This window comes from Chlorocebus sabaeus, chromosome 25 (assembly GCF_047675955.1).
Source record: "Chlorocebus sabaeus isolate Y175 chromosome 25, mChlSab1.0.hap1, whole genome shotgun sequence".
NCBI lineage: Eukaryota > Metazoa > Chordata > Mammalia > Primates > Cercopithecidae > Chlorocebus > Chlorocebus sabaeus.
In genome coordinates this window covers 75,291,724-75,307,423 of record NC_132928.1, presented here as the reverse complement: position 1 = coordinate 75,307,423, position 15,700 = coordinate 75,291,724, and the positions used below count along the sequence as shown (strand labels likewise).

Genomic DNA, 15,700 nt, shown 5'->3' with positions numbered 1-15,700 from the left:
AAAAAGTTTGGTTGCTTCTTTCGAATTGATTAACTTTATTCTACTGTTTAAGATGGATAATTCTGTTGAGTTAAAGCAGTTACCATGTGGCAGGCTTTGAGCCATACATTTTACATGTAATCTTATCATCTGCATTTTACATACTAGAAAACAAATGACATATAAAGGTATTACACGCAAATCTTCAACAACAAAATAAAATGACACAAAGCTACTAAAGCTACTCAATTTTCTAGAAAGTTCATTATTTTGCCTTTCCCCTGAAAGTTGCAACACACCTGGTATTGACTTTTTATGTAAGATGGTAGGGAGGGAGTTAAGAGTCATCTCCTCACCCACCCTCATGTATCTATCCAAATGACCATTTATCAAAAAATACATCTTTTCCCCATTAGCACTGCATCGTCACTTACTAATGTGTCCAGAGACAAATGTGTGGATCTACTGATGAACTCTACCCTGGTCTATTTTTCTGTCTCTGTCCTAATACCCAACAGTCTTATTGCAACATTAAAATAAGTCTTGATATCCAGGAGTCAAAGACTCTAACCTTGTTCTTTTCTTCAACGTTGTATTTGATAATCTTGCTCTTCTTCATTGAGAACTGGTTTTTTCAACTTTCATGCACACAAGAAAACCTGCTGGGATTCTGATTGCGATTACATTGATCTACCCAACCAATTGGAAGAGAACTGTCATCTTTGTAATACTGAGCCTCCCAATATATGAACATGGTATATTTATCCCTTTTTTAAGGTCATCTTTATTTTTCTCAAAATGTTTTTCAATTTTGTGTGTAAAGGTTTGCACATCTTTCATTAGAGTTATTCCTACGTGTGTGTTGTTTTATTATACTAATATAAGTGAAATCACTTATTTTTATTTTGTAATTGCTTTTTACTAGAATGTAAAAATATAACGGAATTATTTATAATGAGCTGTGACTTTGCTAAGCTCAGTTTTCCCAACTTTATTCAACATTGCCTTCAAAGAATTAAAGATTTCACCAGTTTTGCATTTGATAATTTCTAACAGTTTAAGTAACTTTTTTTACATGCCAACTTACTAATATTGCAATGAATAGGAATTTAATATTTAAAAATGTTTTTATAGTATCTGTTAAAATAAATACATTTTTCTTTTTTTCTCTTAATAAGGTAAATGACAGTAATTGGTTTTGAATCCCAACTTGGTTGTAATAGGCTACTGAGTTGATCTGTCAATGGGATGGTTTTGCTAACATTTTATGGAGGATTTCTACACCTATGGTCCCTGATGAATATTAGTCTATGCCTTTATTATTATTTTTTTTTTGCAAGGTCTTTGTCATAGTTTAGGATCAGGGTTATGCTGGCCTCATAACATCGGCTGGGAAGTATTATGAAAGAGTTTAAGATTGGTATTATTCTTTCCTTATATGTTTGGTGGAATTAAACAGTGAGGCCATCTGGGCCTGGACTTCTTTGTGAGAAGGCTTTAATGATCAATTCATTTTATTTAATAAATGTAACTTCCCACTTCTAGTGTTAGGGTTGGTAAACTGTATTTTGCTAACATTATATTGTTTCTAGAAAGTTTTAATCTCTTTGGAATAAAGCTATTCACAGTATTCTCTTATTATCTTTTCATTGTTTGGAGGTTCTCCAGTGATTTCCTAATTTCATTCCTAATATTGTTAATTTTATATTCTCTCTTTTTTGTATTCAGTCTTTCCAAGGGCTCATCAATTTTATTAGTCGTTTCAAAAAACCAGCTATTGGCTTGGATGATTTATGTTTCTTTCTACTTCATAAATTCTGCTCCTTATTATTTTTTCTATTTCATAAATTCTGCTCTTTATTATTTCTTCTTTCTACATTTTTCAGGTTTAATATTTTCTCTTTGTGGTCTTCTTGAGATATTTAGATAATTGATTATTCAGTTCTTCTTATGTATTTAGGGGCCAAAAAATTCCCTCTACTCAGTTTTAACTGTACCCACAGTTTTAGCTACGTCTCATGTTTTCTACTTTATCCAATTAAAAATATCTCATAATTTGCCATTGTGATTAACTTTTTGATTCCTAGACTTATGGATTTGCAATTCCTTTCGTTACTTATTTCTTAATTATATGATAAGAAAGGAATACACTCTTATTTCAAACCTTTGAAATTTGCTTATACTTCCTCTATAATCAATTTTGGTAAATGCTCCATCTGCACTTGAAACAAATGTATACTTTCTCAGCATATGGTGCAGTGTTCTATAAATGTCAATATGTATGTTAATTAATCATGCTGTTCAGATTTCTGCATCCTCATTGATTTATTTGCCTGATTATTGTTATACTGTGAGAAGCGTGGTCTTATACATTGAATGTTGATTGATTTCTCCTGATAATTTTGTCAATTTTTGTTTTTTAAGTTTGAAAGCTATGTCATTAGATTCATGTAAATTCAGAATTATTTTTCTTATAACCTGACTTTTTTTATCATAGGGAAATGTCCATCTTGATTTCTCACAATACTTTCTGCCCTAAATTGTTTCTCAGATACCAGATTTTTTTTTTTTTTTTTTTTTTTTTTTTTTTTTTTTTTTTTTTTTTTTTGAGATGGATTCTTACTTTTGTCACCCAGGCTGGAGTACAGTGGTGCGATATTGGCTCACTGCAACCTCTGCCTCCTGGGTTGAAGCTATTCTCCTGCCTCAGCTTCCTGAATAGCTGGGACTGTATGCACATGCCACCACGTCTGGCTAATTTTTTGTATTTTTAGTAGAGACGGAGTTTCCCCATGTTGGCCAGGCTAGTCTTGAACTCCTGACCTCAAGGGATCCACTCACCTCCCAAAGTGCTGGGATTACAGGCATGAGCCACCACGCCCAGCTCTTTCTCAGATATTAATATAGTTATACCAGCTTTCTTTAGATTCAACTTTACCATATATACAACTTTACCATCCTATAGCTTTTACTCTTTCTGTAAGATAGTCTTAAAGTGTATCTCTGGTGAGCAACATACAATTGGAGTTAATAAAATCTGACAATCCATGAATTTTGATTGAAGTATTTAGTCAATTTACATTTAGTTTTATTCTTAAAATATGAGTCTATATTTATTATATAGTTATATTTATCATATTATCTGTATTATACTGGTCTTGTATTCTCTTTACGTAGCTTTATGGAAATATAATTTACATATCATAAAGTTCATTTATTTAAAGTACACAATTTCAATGCTTTTTGGTATAGTTACACAGTTGTGAACCATCACCATAATCTAAGAACAGATTCAGTCCATATGTTCTTATTTCTTTTCCCTCCTTTCTTCCTGCCTTTACACTAATCAAATATTTTGATATTGCATTTTTCCTTCTGGAAAGTTGTTGGTTATTCTTTCTTATTCTTTCGGTTAGTACCCTAGAGGTTGCATGTTCATCCATGATATTTAATAATCTTCCATTGTGATTAACTCTTTCATTATAAATATAAATTAGTAACTTCACCTTGTTCCAGAAAAAGGATCTTTGAACACGTTTGACAATTTTATCCTCTCCCACCTTTTGCGTTATTATCATTGTGCATTTTAATTGCACATATATTTTAAAACTCATAAGGCATTAATATGATTATTTTGTATAGTTAGCATTAATTTACATTTGGCCACATATTTCCTTAGTCTTCTTTCCCTTCTGCATTTCCTGTTTTCACTCTCGTATCATTTCCTTTCTGCCTGAAGAACCCCCTCTCCTATATCTAAATTATCTCAATTTTTATTTGTCTGGAAATGTCTTTACTTCACTCTCACTTTTGAAGGACATCTTTCTCTGGCTATAATACAGAGTTAGTGATTATTTTTCCTTACAACACTAAAGATGCCTTTGTCTTTTGATTCAGATTTTTCTAACGTATCCTCATATATCAGTCTTATTATGGCTTTTTAATTTTGTTCCCTCCTCTAGCTACTTTTAAGATTTTTTTATTTTGCTAGTTTTCAACGCTTTTACTATGGTACACCACAGTGTGGTTTTATAAGTATTAATCTTTCTTAGGATTGACAGTAATCTTGAATTTCACTATTATAGCTCCAAATCCATCACCATTTGGGAATCCAGTTACTTGTATGTTAGATTTTATTACTAGAGTTAATGCATCTTTTATGATTTTTTCTCTTTATTCTTAATATTCTTTTCTCCACATAAGTCAGTCTGGATATTTTCAACTAATCTATTTTTCAGTTCATGAATCCTTTCTTCAACTATGTCCCAGCTGCTGTTAAACTAATCTTCTGAGTTCTTACTTCACTTATTGTGGTTTTCAGTATTTGATTTTCCATTTGATTTTTTTCGTTGTAGATTCCACAATTGTTTTAAGGTCTGTGACTGATAATTCCAATATCTGGATCACTTACGGGTCTATTTCTACTGTCAGATTTTCTCTTGATCCTGACTCCTTATATGCCTAATAACATTTTTAACTGCACATCAGATACTGTGTGTTAAAATCTGTATACAAGCGAATTCTGTTTCTTCCTCCAGAAAAGATGTACCTATGGCTGGCAGCTAGACGATGGGCAGATAACACCAATTCCATTTGAGTTGAGTAGATTGAAGGCTGGGTTTCAGACTTAGCAAGATTCAGTCTACCTTTAGTTCACCCTCTCTCCTAGTAATTATAACTTCCAAGGATTCCAACTGAGAGCCTGGAATGATTATCAAAATCCCTACTCCTTAGCAACCACTGAAACAAATTTTTGGCCCCCCAGCACAAGATTAGACCTCACAAGACATTATTAGAATTGTTTCATAGAATCAATAGTCACATCTGACTATACTGCTGACCTTTTGATCTGCTTTCCGCTAAGCTTCTTAGCTTGTTTCCCAAAGGTTAATAACAGAAAAATGATCTGGAATAGTGGTACATGCCAGTTATCCAAGTTACTTGAGAGGACAATTGCTTGAGCCCAGGAGTTCAAATCCAGCCTGGACAAGGAAACCCTGTCTTGTAACAATAATAATAATAATAATAATAAAACACCACAACCAACAGAGAAATAACTCAAGGGGAAAGCCTCTTCAGAGGGTAAGCCTTATTTCTATCTCTTTTCCTTCAAGATCTTGTACCCTCAAATTCTGCCTATGTTGTCAGGCCTGAGATTACATAAACTTTGCAGGCTCCTCTGCCTTAATCTCTGCCCAAATGAATACTCAGCAAATGCGCCAAAGGGAAAAGTGGTATAAAAAAATGTTAGACCTACCTCAGTGCACTTCTCTTACTGCTGGGATTTAGGTCTCTTCAAGTCCTAGCTACCTCAGAAGTTTCCAATGCCTCAATCTTATTTCCTTTTAAATTGAATATATTCTGATTAAATCTTTCAAATTTAATCCTTTTAAAACTTCTGGTTTGGAGGAGGTATGGGTGTTTTGCTTGTTTCTCTTTTTTCCCACAGCTGGAATATTAGTCTACTGGCAGAAACGGACCTATTAAATTTTTTCTCTAAATGTTTTAAACAAGGTCTGATCCAAACAATAAAAGATTCAAAACAAAGTAAAAATACATTGTTTCTGGCCTAGATGTTTTCTTCCCAACAAAACCCAAAATCCTTGGTGCCTAGGGATTTGTTACGTATGTGGCCAAACTGTGATTTAGGACAGAATTAAATGAAATCCACATTATATACTTTTCATTAAAACATCAGCATTTAGATCAGTTAGTTATATTTCAACAAGCAGTGAATTCATCTTGAAAGAAGAAAGGGAAAGAAACATATATATTGAGAACCTACTATTATAGGTATGTATTTTTCTTTATTTTTCTCTGTCTCTCTGGCTTTTTGATTGTTTGTGTTTGTTTTTGAGACGGGGTCTCGCTTTGTTACCTAGGGTGGTACAATCACAGCTCAGGGCAGCATGGAACTCCTAGGCTCTAGTAATCCTCCCACCTCAGCCTCCTGAGTAGCTGGGACTACAGGTGCACACCACCACGTCCAACTAGTTTTTTTTTTTTTTTTTTTGTAGAGACAGGGGTCTCTCTTTGTTGCCCAGGCTGCTCTCAAACTCTCAGCTTTAAGCAATCCTCCTGCCTCCCAAAGTGCTAGGATTATAGGTGTGAGCCACCATGCCCAACCTCTTTTCCATTTTCATACATGTTTACAAATAACAGAATCACAGATTCACAGGACCTCAAACTGAGGTATCTACCTAAATGTTCACAGGAGCAGACCAGGTACATTTAAAACGAAAAATACGAAGCACTAAATTAGAACAGACAGACATGACATTAATGTGGGAGAATTATAAATAAAAGGAAAAGCATCTCTTCATACTGTAATATTGTAAGTGATATGCACTTTAACAGCATGAGACCACAAAGTCTTTTCTGCCATTAGTTTGAGAAAGAAATTTACCATAAGTTTAAATGAGCAAATGAAGCACAAAAGTGAGGCCAGTAATTGACTTAATTAAACGTTAGCCCAGTTTCCTAACTTTACTACGGTTTTGCAGTATTAGCCAGGCAGAACTCTCCCCATTTTTTTAGATCTGTCAAACAATGAAGCCGACTTAGCACAATAAACTCAAAAATCTCATACACTAACACACATACAACTCAATACAAGGAAAGGGTTTAGAAATTTTATTCATAAGTATAAATGCTTTCTTTTAAAATTTAAACTAGGTAATAAAGAACTAAGATCTACTACTTTCTAAATTATTCTTACTTTAGAATAGGAAAAGTTCATGTACTACTATTTCAATGTTTTCTGAATTTGTTCAAATTCTCAGGAATTTTTTTTTTTTTTTTTTTTAGGCAGAGTCTCTCTCTTCACCAGGCTGGAGTATAGTAGCAGTAGTAGCACTCACTTCAGCCTTGACATCCCAGGCTCAGCAATCTTCCCACCTCTCAGCCTTCCAGGTAGCTGGGACTACAGGCACATTGTACCACACCTGGCTAATTTTTTTATTTTTTGTAGAGACAGAGTCTCGTCATGTTTCCCAGGCTGGTCTCGAACTCCTGGGCTCGAGTGATCCAACCGCCTGACACTTGCAAAGTACCGGGATTACAGGTATGAGCCACCGCACCCAGCCTGGATATGCACTAACTCAAAATTATCAATATCTCCTTTCTCTAAGCACAGAATATGTTAAAAGTGGCTGTTGCATAAACCTTAATGTTAACAAACTCGAGTAGATGGACGGGTGCTAAGTAAAGAATATAGTAAGTCTCTTCCATGGAGGCTACTTATCAGAATTACTAAGTGAAATTAAATTCCACAAGTAATTTCATTTGGGAGATAGTCAAGAAGAGTAAGAACAATTTGGGGGGGAGGGGAAAAGAAAGAGGGGGACTAATCTTAATATTAGACATTTCTAAAATATAGTGATAAACAGTGTTATTAGACATAATAATAGACTTTGATAGAAAATATTCAGCTTAGAATAACACCTCTAGGAATGTATATTAATTTAAATGTATGATTAAAAAGTCATCAGAATAAATATGAGGAAAGAAATCATCAGTCATGAATAATGATGGAACTTTTGCTTAGCTAAAATTAATAGAAAAAAAATCAACTTGATTACTACTCTTAAATAAATTCCAGCTCATGTAACACTGTTTCAATGTTTTCTGAATTTGTTCAAATCCTCAGGACATGTACATTTCTTTTTTTCTTTTTGGCAGAGTCTCTCTCTTTCGCCCAGGCTGGAGTATAGTAGCACTTCAGCCTTGACCTCCCGGGCTTAGATCTATTATGAATAGTAAATTTCATATAACAATAAAGTCTGAAATAAATGTTAGGTCTATCCACTATGAAAAACTGGTAGGTAAACACAGGAATACAGAAATTTTTTAAACATTCTAACAATTGAGTACATCCCAATCAAAATCTCAGCAATTTATTTTGTAGATTTTTACAAACTGATTTTAAAATTTATATGGGAAGACAAAAAACCCACAATAATCACAATATTGGAGAAGAACAAAGTCAGAGACAGACATTACGTAACTTCAAGACTTACTATAGGCCGGGCACAGTGGCTCACACCTGTAATCCCAGCACTTTGGGAGTCCGAGGTGGGTGGATCACAAGGTCAGGAGATCAAGACCATCCTGGCCAACAAGGTGAAACCCCATCTCTACTAAAAATACAAAAATTAGCTGGGTGTGGTGGTGAGGGCCTGTAGTCCCAGCTACTCAGGAGGCTGAGGCAGGAGAACTGCTTGAATCCGAGAGGCAGAGGTTAGCTGCAGTGAGCCAAGATGGCGCCACTGCACTCCAGCCTAGTGACAGAGCGAGACTCCATCTCAAAAAAAATAAAAAATAAAAAATAAAAGACTTACTATAAAGCTACAGGAATCAAGACAACGTGGTGTTGGTTAAAGAATGGACATTGAACAAAACCATATTCTAATGTAAATAAAATTTATAAAATACATATCAAATAATCACTATATAAAATGAGAGACAAAAATAAGAAAATGTGGACACCCAGTGAAAAGGAACTCTACGAGTAGAAATACTACTTCTGGCTGGGAGCTTCATGAAAGGGTTTAAGGAAGACACCTCCTTGGACATTTGCAGAGAAGGCTGGGGTAAACTTTTGAAAGGCTCAGAATTCTAGGTTGAGGAATTCGTGTGGTAACAATGTGGAGAATATATACCTGAAGAAAGGGTAGCATATTCAGGGACTGAGTTCAGTTTGGATAGATAACTAATAGTATAAAGAACTAATTAGAGCTAGAAATAAAGTAAGATTACAGTTTTAGATTCCTTTGTAAGAACTGAGGTCATATGATAGCAATTAAATTAGGAACGGTCTGCTGGAGGGACAGTGTGCAATACTTACAGGCAAGTTAAACACCTAGATCTAAGAAGACATCATCAAGGCAGCCCCCAACAAAATGCCATGAGAATAATCCAATCATTAGCTGGATTCAACCAGCTGCACATATTTGTTCCTAACCAATGCTTGAATAATTTCCAGAGGAACTAAAAACCCCTTATGGGGGCCGGGCGTAGTGGCTCACACCTGTAATCCCAGCACTTTGGGAGGCCAAGGCAGACGGATCACCTGAGGTTAGGAGTTCAAGACCAGCCTGGCCCACATGGAGAAATCCCATCTGTACTAAAAATACACAAAAATTAGCTAGGTGTGGTGGTGGGTGCCTCCCAGCCACTTGGGAGGCTGAGGCAGGAGAATCGCTTTAACCCAGGAGGCAGAGGTTGCAGTGAGCCAAGACCACGCCATTGCACTCCAGCCTAAGCAACAAGAACTAAACTTTATCTCAAAAAAAAAAAAAAAAAAAAAAAAACCTTATGGGGACACCACATACAAATCAATACCACCCACATCAAATCCACGCTGGAGCTTTAGAGCCTGTACCTCAAGAATCAATAAATGATATAATTAATTTCCTTACATATAATATAATTGTCATTCACACAAATACTTCTATTCTGGGAACTACTAGAAACAAAACTTCCAGTCCATGACTGTGTAAAGACAATCACGGTTTTTAATCATTGACCTTGGTACATTGTTTCTATTTCTTCATGTGAAAAAAAAATCATTTATTGGGTGTTTATACTTACAAGGCACACGTTCCATTTATGTCCTATTCTGGAAGAGGCATCTGTAGTAACTCAGTTCGCTCTCACTATTTTCTCTACACAGAATCTAGAACGTGGTTCCTCATCATATATCAAGAGAGTGAACAAATGCAATTACCACCAGCTTACGAAGTATTTAATTTTGCTGGTTTAGCTGCTGTTTCTTCTGTGGTCTCTGGTGTTATTTAACTTTCATTTATCTCTATCTTTGCACTGTCCAATCTGATTCATTGTTGTGTGAGATTTGGGTTTTTTTTTTTGTTTTTTTTGAGACAGCATCTTGCTCCATCATCCAGGTTACAGTGTGGTGGCACAAGCACAGCTCACTGCAGCCTTGATCTCCCAGGCTTAAGCAATCCCACCACCTCAGCCTCTGAAGTAGCTGGGTCTATAGGTATGCTGGCTATGGCTATTAGCCACCATGTCCAGCTAATTGACTTTTTTTATTTTTTGTAGAGACAGTTTCACCATGTTGCCCAAGCTGGTCTCAAACTCCTGGGCTCAAGTGCTCCTCCCACCTCAGACTCCCAAAGTGCTTGGATTACAGGCGTGGGCCACAGAACCTGGCCTACTTTTCTCTTTTGTCAGATATTGCAAGGCTTTCAATATGTTCTTCTTGTCTCACATATGGCTCACATTTTCCAAGGCTATGGAAATCAGTGTGCGGCAATATTAGGCCCATTCTGTGTGCTCTTCCTGCGCTGCTCTTTGTACTTTTTTCAGTGGTCTAAGGACAGTTCTAAGGTTTCTGGTTCCAGCAAAGGACCCTTCTACAGTTCCACGTGGTCTTAAGAGTTAACGCTTCACCATGAAGTCAGGGGTCACATGTGGCCTGATCTCAGAAGCCACATGAAAGTAATCAGGTTGTACTACCAGTACTGACCTCATGCTCACTATCAGAATGTTCCATCTGGTCTGTATAATCCTCAAGTTGTGTAGATCCTGCTGGTCTTTGCCTTTCTCTCACACTTCTGGGATTACTTGCAAAAAAAGTGTATCTTCTCAGAATGTGTGACTGTATCAATCACTAAAGAGGTTGTGTGAGCTGGGTGAGGTGGCTCACACCTGTAATCTCAACATTTTGGGAGGTTAAGCTGGGAGGATCACTTAAGTTCAGGAGTTCAAGGCCAGCCTGGGCAATATACCAATAACCCATCTTTAACAAAAAAAAAAAAAAAAAAAAAATTAATTAGCCAGGCATGGTGGCTTGTGCCTGTGGTCCTGGCTACTCAGGAGGCAGGAGGATCCCTTGAGACCCAGCACGGGAGGCTGCAGAGAGCTATGATCATACTACTGCACTCCAGCATGGGTAACAGAACTAGAATTAAGTGGGAAAAAAAAAAAAAAAAAAAAAGAAGTTATTTAACTCAATAAAAGGAAGACTTATTTAAGTCTTCAAATCAGAGACGAAACACAAGATTTTGTATGCGTGCATATTATTTGTACTGCCTTCTGTAAATAGATTCTATAAGTTTTATCGGATTCACGAAGACACCATGACTAGGGATGACCATGTAATTTCTCATCTAGACAGGGACACTCTGGACAACAAAAGGGGGAACTAATAGTGATTAAACTGTGACCACAGGTATTAACCTGGACTGTGTCAGGCAAATAAAGATGGAGGATTACCAAATCCAAAAGGTTATTTTCTGACTTTCCCTTTCAAAAATATGCCTTTTCTCCCAACATAGAGAGGCAAATTCAAAAACAGCTGTACTTAGCAGACAAGAAAGCTCTACCATATGCTCAAAACTGTTAACTACAGTAGCAGAAACAGAATTTTTGGTACTTTTCAGCCCCTTAATTTTTGGTCTGTAAATTCTATCTCATAGTCCCTCTAGTCAGCAAATATTTCCTGACTATCTAGTATATAACATGCATTGTCTTGGATATTAGTGGTATCGAAAGTGAATACCACAGACCTTCCAGTCAGCAAATATTTCCTGAATATCTAGTACATAACATGCATTGTCTTGGATGTTAGTTGTATAGCAAGTGAATACCACAGACCCAGGGGCCTGCACTCCTGAGATTTACACTCTAATGGGGATAGGAAGGCAATAAACAGACCAGGATTACATAGTCTTCAGAAGGTGTTGAGTGCTTTGAAGAAAACACACACACACACACACACACATACACAAAATGCAGGAAGTGTTAGTTGTTGTTTTTGCTTTTGTGTTTGTTTTTTGGGAAGGATATCGCACCATTGCACTCCAGCCTGGGTGACAGAATGAGACTCTATCTCAAAAAAAGAAAAAACATTGAGAATGGCTGACTCAATAGGTTCCACATATCTTTAAGTCACTCATAAATTGCAGAATGGTTTATTACAATTGAATCAGAAATACACCATGTCATTTATTTGTTATCATATGTTTACAAATGAAAATTTTTTCTATTATAAACACACACAAATAGCTGAGGAAGATGTCCAAATTGAATGAGACTAATCATATAAAATAATCTATACATTCAAGATTCATAATCTAAAACAGTGCCTAACTACGCCACTGTGATTAAATTACATGCTGCTTAAATTGACCTCCTTATTGAGTTTGATGACAGAGTCTGGAAACCACGTCATTCAAATACTTAGAAATATGGAATATCCTTGGCTTCTGAGTAGAAGGTTGTCTTTCTAGAAACAGAAAGACAGTAAAACTGAAAGACGCATCTTTCAACCACCGACAAGTTTCCACATTCACCTAAGTGATAGATGGATAATTGTTACTCAGTGAATATTTTTAGCTATGAGCCCTTCAGGAGATTATAATCACATTCACCTTTACATCACTGCATCAATTTTGCAGATGAAGGGTAGGTACATATTTATATACAGAGGCTTTGGACAAGATGCTGGCTAAATATCACATTAATGAGTAAATTTGTGAATTTATTGGCATTATAATCTAATTATGGAAGTATTATTTATGCTTTACCAGAGATGTTCCTGAATAGGAAGGTAAACAGAATACAGTCCCTTAAAATAATGTCAAGTTAGACTAGATATTTGAGAATGGAAGTTTCAGATATAAATAGCTAGTAGCATCATACTGTCTACAATATAAACACACACTAATCCATTCAGCATTTCACAGCTACGAGGACGTACAACGGGAGAGTGTTGGGTAGGTAATTAGATCTCTCCTCTGTTCTCTGATTGAACTATTTACTATGAAAGTAGGTTCATACCACATTCTATTTATCTACTCTCTTTATTATTAGATTGCTAAGAGTCTCAAGAGCAAGGAGGCATTGTTATTCATCCCTGTCCCCCTAGCTCCAGAATGCACAAAAGTAACTCAATCTCTGTTTGTGGAATGAACACCGTATGAATGAGACAGGTGGAGAATGGACATGGCGCTTTCTATCTCTTGGCCATGGAGACACCTGAGCACAGAGTTGGATTTGTTTTCCTAGGCAAAGATTTCACTTGTTGGTCCTGGTTTGGCTCAAGAACATGGGGAGTCCCAAATATAAACATTTCCAGTGAAAGCATACAGAAGCTAACTATGTATCTGCTCTATGTAGCAGACAATGTTAGAAATTATCTGACCTTCATTTTCACATACAATTCTCTTCCTCCTCCCGATAAAAGAACCTAGTTCTTAGAAGTATCCTTCCCTATGGCCATCCCCATGGTCAGAGCCAGTGGTGCTGGCCTCATTTTCTCTTGGGAGTAAATAAATTAGCTATGGGTATGTGACAATGGGCATGAGGGAAATTCTGCCAGGGAGTTCCTGGGGAAAGTGCCTTGCTTTTAGAAATAAAGAAAGTCAGCTCCTCTTTGTGCCTACAGATGATGTTGACTTTGGATATCATCCCTGAAATTCCTACAAAGTATCTTGTAGTCATGTGGGAAGCTAGTCTGTGAACCAAGCAAACACAGAACAGACCAAAGAGAACTATGGAAATCTGAGCCAGAGCTTGGATCAACTAAATCTGAATCTTCTCTTCCTCTGGACATTTTGTGTCCTTATTTTTAAAAAACCATATATAATTAAATGGTAAAAGATGACAAGACAGTATATGATTCCATTTATATAATATTTTTATGCATAACGTTATATATGGTTATATACCAATCTTTTGGCTGTGGTTATCTTAGGGGAGAATGAGGATTATGAAGAGGGTATTTTTATTTCATACTCATATATTACTGTTATAAAAATAAAACATTTTAATGATTTAGAATTTAAGTATATTTGCATATTGTATGCTTAGTAGACACTAATTACTTTTAACAATAGCATTAATTAAAAATAACTAAATAAACAAATGAGGATATATATAAATGCAATTTGTTGAGTTCTTATCATATTCTAGGCAGGCATCTTCCTGAAACACAAATAAATCATAATGAGTGTGGTATTATGTTTCTTTGTTAATAGGAGCCTGTTCAGCCTTTGGCTATAGTCTCTTCAGTGACAGATATCTCTACATTTATGCTATTTAAAGTATGATCACAGTTTTACATCCTAGTTCCATATTTTAATGGAGTTTAATTCTGTATTTTACTGGAGACTTATACAGAGCATATATGAAAATGGACGAACAATGTCAAGTGTTAAACCTCATTTTTTTCCAGTGAGTCATTAGCCCAGCCATTTGAGAAATCTACTTTTAATAATATACAGAACACAATTTATATCATATGAACCACAAAATTCATCAATTCTTCCTTTTTCCTCCACATTACCCGAATGTGCTTTAATGGAAAGAAATCATCAACATAAAACTCAACTAGAGTGGACACAACATTAACTCTTTTCATTTTGATCCTTGATCTATCTGCCCTAGAGCTTGAACAAAGAAGGCTTTACAGTGTAGTGCCTCTGAGCAGATACCAAAAGACCAGAAGAATGAGGATATACAAGAAATATTAAGATCTACTGTTGGAACTGTGACCACATTTTAAATACTGTTATCTCCCACAGAAGAGACTATAGCCAAAGACTGAACAGGCTCCTATTCACAAAGAAAAATAATACCACACTCACTATTTTGCACTCGTGTTTCAGGAAGGTGCCTATCTGGAATACGACAGGAACGCAACAAATTGCATTTATAGATATCCTCATTTTTTAAGTTATTTTTCATTAATGTTATTGTTAAAAGTAATTAGTATCTACTATGCATGCAATATGAAAATATATTTAAATTTAAATTCTAAGTCACATGATTAACTACTGAAAACTCAGAAAACCTTCAGAGAATGAAGCTCGTTAAATGCATAATGTATGTGAATCTATGAATTGGCATGTTGTACATAAGATAGATTGAAATTCCTATTGATTGGTTTGCAAGAAAATCAGGCTCCTGTCAAATCAAAAATATACTTTTCAGTCATTTTTCAGCTTGATTGCTCTCACTTTCATTTGATCTTTCAATAACATCTTACTCAAGCTCAGCACATCCATCTACATCCTAATCACTGGGACTTGTGAAGATGTGACATGGTAGGTCACTGCTGGCTTTGAGGGTGGAGGATGGGTCACAAGCCAAGAATGTAGGCTAGAAAAGGCAAGGAGACAGATAATTCCCTAGAGTCCCTGGAAGCAATGTAGTGCTGCCAACACCCTGATTTTAGCCCACAGAGACTGATTTTTAGACTTGTGACCTCTAACACTAGAAGATAATAAATGTATGTTGTTTTAAGCCATCAACTTGGCGGTATCTTGTAACAGCAGCTATGGAGCAACTATAGCTAGGGCCTTCAGGTAATTGAAGGTTTCACTGTTGTGGGTGTTCATTGTTTTGTTTTTGTATTTTGTCCAGAGATTATAGTTGTTTTTTTCAGAAGGATCAGATCTGGTAGGAGCTTACTCAGGCATACTCAATGCAGAGACCATCACAATGATGACAGCATACCCACAGTGCTTCTTGCATGCCAGGATTGTTCTACACATTTTACTTATATTATTTAATTCTCACAACAAAGGGAGATGCTAGTATTTTTTCCCACATTATAAATGAGAAAATTGAGGCACAGAAAGGTTAAGTAATTATGTTACTAGGAAATGAACTCAGGGAATTTGCACTATAATCTATGAGCTTTAACCACCATGAGATAATACACAGATCTTCTTCCTCTTTTGCTCTTGCA

At 35.9% G+C, this 15,700-nt stretch overlaps 1 protein-coding gene across 1 annotated transcript in view; it reads right to left on the bottom strand.

Annotated features, from left to right (window-relative positions):
- The window catches only part of RYR2 (ryanodine receptor 2), a 783,951-nt gene that overhangs the window by 473,968 nt on the left and 294,283 nt on the right, over positions 1-15,700 (bottom strand). The window lies entirely within an intron of this gene.